The following is a 3,909-nucleotide window of genomic DNA, read 5'->3' as shown; positions in this document are numbered from 1 at the left end:
CCGGCGCGCGCCACACCCCCGAGCCGAGCGCGGCGCTCCTTGGATACGCGCAGCCGGGCCTCTCCGCCCCATAGGCTGGCCGCCTGTCCCTCTTCCCCGGCCCACTCCTCATTGGCTCGCGTCGCCTCCGGCTTCGGGGGTCCTGGATTCGGATGCTAAGATGCGGGACTGATTGGCTGGAACGGGGCAGAGACTGCTGAGGTCAACCCCGCCTCGCCCGGCGTCTCCCGGGCCCGGCTTGTGGAGTTCACGTAGGAGCTTCTCATACCTTCCCGCCGAGCCCGGGGCTCCTGGCGTAGCGACCCCTTGCCGCACCTCTAGCGCCGTCAAGTTGGGGCTGGGTTACGTCCCTCCTGTTCCCCAGAGACACTCCTAAAATTCCTTCGGTGAGGCAGAGCCTGGAAAACCTACCCAGGAAATCCCTGAGCTCGCTCAGCTGGAAAAGGGGGCTCCATCATGAACCGGGGCTTCGGGTTTTTATAAACCCCGCTCACTGGAGCGCCCATTGTCTGCTAAGCAGCTGCCTTGCTGCAAGAAGGTGAATGCGAACTGATGTGGGCCACATCCTACGGAGACAGACATCAGGACATCCGTGACTCCTGCAAGCCTGAAGAATAGTCTTTCCATACGTTTGGTCTCTCTCACCTTCCTCTTCTGAGGGGAGGTAGGCCAAAGGCGGAATTACTTACAGGTTTTCCAGGACTTCGAATGTAGCTTAGGCATTAGGGGCAGGTAAAAGGGGGGCAAGAGAATGATCCAATGCCTACTGTACACATGATCATTTCCTAGATGCACATTTATTTTACCAAAGTGCCTTAACTCTGCAGTGAGAGCTTCGGACAAGTTTGGTTCCAGTATGTGATGTCCTCTAAATTAGCACCCCAATCCACCTCTAATGAATAAAATAAAACCCCTACGCTGTTCCCTTTACCGCAGAAGCTGCACACACAACTTCTACAACACGTAGCACAGGTAAAACCAGTTCTGAATCCTTAAGCTTACTGACTCCATCCCTTCAGAAAGCTAGAAATTGTTCAGTAGAAAAGGTAGCAAATAGAAAGATACAAAATATGCAAGTCATTACACTCAAAGCAAGTAAAGATTACTTTTAATTATAAACTGGCCATAAACCCAAATGAGGATATAGTCATTGTAGAGCAAAATGATACAATGCACCCAACCCGATATTTACATTAAAATATTTCCAGTCACATTAACTTTCAAACAAAAAGACAACGAATTAAAAAATTTTTCCAAGACGTGAGAAGTGAAAAATGTTTTTGAATGCCATCTGAGCAGGATAGTAAAATCACTAGAATAGTTTTTTTAAGTTCTCAGTTACTGGACTGAAAAGATAAAGCTGATGAAAATTGGTGAACAATTTGTTCCTTTCCGTAACTACTATCAGATTAATTTAAAAAAGATTATTTTTAAATCTATGCCAACTATGGGAGTAGATCACAAGACAGTCAGTTCCAGTAGCATGTGATTAGGTGGGGGGAGGAAAGGGGGTTATAAAGGAATATTTCTTTGTTTGGGTGACACAAAGATGAATGGTCTATTGTCTTACTGTCTGAAAAGAAAAAATAACTCAACAGTGCCACCTCCTGGAGAAATTACCAAATACACTTTTAAACGCTATTAAATTTGTTCCAATTATCTGTACCTTCACTTTTTAGTATGTTGCTTTTAGTTATCACAGGCTTACAGTACTTATATATTTCCTTCTTCAAACTGTATCAGCTTCCGGGACATGGTAACTTGCATATGGCACTGAGAAAATGTTTGAGTGAATATATTTATTATTTCACTTTTTAAATTGGAAACCCTAGGAACTATATTTCATTTTTGTCTAATGAGATTGACATTAAATACAAAAGTGGCACTGTCAGTTCTCCTTTGTGAGATACTGGACATAAGATTTCACCTTATTTGCAGGACTAAAGTAAATTTATCTTATTACTAAAAACCATACCTTTCTCCAGGAAACATTCTATAGCAGAAAGATTAACATAAAGAAATTACACATCATGAAACCACTGCTGTTCATAGTAAGATCACTTCTTTAACCTAAGAAAGCTTGTTTTAATATTCTACAAAAAAATCAAAGTTCTACCTCTTTGAAGAATGCCAATTATAGAAGGTACGAAATTTACTGTTTTACCAGGTAAAACACAAATATGCTGCCCAGCCAGTGGGAGGGAAAACAACTTAAGCTGAGGCGAACGGACATAGGCTAAGAGCTACTCCTTAGTATTTGGGCATTTTTCCCCCTATGAAATGCATGTGATTCAGAGACACAACTCACCTCTCCCAAAAGCAACATGGGCTTTATCCATTTCTGCATTAACCTAGAGTTAAAAAGGAATATTGTTTATTGTTTGGCTCTCCCCACTAGAAGTTTCACAGGAGCACAGATCATATCTACCATTTGAACAGCTCTCTGCCTGATGGCTAATACATTTCTTGGCATATAGTAGGTAGGTGCTCAATAAATTTGTTACAGGAATAAATGAGATAGGACTTTCAAGGGTATTTTCTATTAGGATTTAATAAAACAAAGTGATCTTTAGAGAAACAAATCTCCCCATCAACATGCTATACTTAATAAGTGTTAAAATCACTAGAAGTCTCTGGAACATTCAGTAACAATATACTCTAATTCTCTGCTTTCCTTATGTGTTATTCTAGGGCAAAATCCCTTTCTTCCAAATGTTTCTTATCATTGCAGTTTCCAAATGTATATAAACATGTTGTTTTTTGTTGAACTACAGTATGGATTTAGTATGAATTCAGCCTACCCAAATAGTCATAATTTATTAACATATAGTACAACTTCCTACACATTAATATACCCAGAGCCCAGCAAATAATTATGGGGTCCCTGTTAGTGAATTAAATCAATTCTGCATCATCCACATATGGATTAGCCATGTTGTGGACAGTGCAAGTACTTTTCAAATCTCCAGATTTCCCTATTACTCAAGAGCTGGTGATCTGAAACAAGAAAATTTGAGCTGTTCAAGTCCCAACAGCTTAATTTTGTGTGTCCATGGGCACACAGCATTAGATTCTTCATCTGTTAAGTAGTGATACTGATACCATCTTCCCATGGTAATTTTTGAGGCTGAGATAGAATGATTCTTTAAACAATCTCCACCAATCATATGATGGCAGCTCTAATGGGGAAAGTTCATCATTCATTCCCAAGTCTAATGTAAACTGCTTCTGAATTTTACAATTCTCTTACTGATATAGAGATTTGTAATTGATTGCCAGTGAGGCCAAGGTCATTAATTTAATTCTTTCTTAGTCCTTCACTTCGTAAACAAGGAAATCTCTTTCCAAATTGTCTATCAAGACCCAAGAAGTGGTACAACACTGTTGATGGCTGATTCCAACCCATCAATGTTTTGAGGAGGACCTCAAAACATGTTCTTCTGATAGTCAATTAGTAGCATCTCCTTATAAGAAAAGCAGCAAAAATACACGTTTGCTCCAGAAATTACAGGGCCGAAATGGATTTACAGTGCTGTTAACATCTATTAACCACTGGGAAGAGCTGGACTAGTTCATTTATCAACACCATGGGATTAATGGATATAGTTGATTCTGTTATAGAGCATCACTAAAACAGTTTTAGAACAGACATCTTCATAGAATAGGGATATTAATAACACTGTCCTTTTGGCCCACTAACATTTGCATTTCAAACAAAAGACTGTATTACAATGGCTGGGCACAGTGGCTCTCGCCTATAATCCTAGCACTTCAGGAGGCAGAGGCGGGAAGATCACTTGAACCCAGGAGTTTGAAACCAGCCTGGGCAATATAGTGAGACCTCATCTCTTAAAAAAAAAAAAAAAAAAAAAAAAAAAGACTATTAGAAGAGAACAGTCTATTAACAAA

The sequence above is a fragment of the Pan troglodytes genome, chromosome 1, assembly GCF_028858775.2.
Source record: "Pan troglodytes isolate AG18354 chromosome 1, NHGRI_mPanTro3-v2.0_pri, whole genome shotgun sequence".
Taxonomy (NCBI): Eukaryota; Metazoa; Chordata; class Mammalia; order Primates; family Hominidae; genus Pan; species Pan troglodytes.
This window is presented reverse-complemented; position numbering follows the sequence as displayed.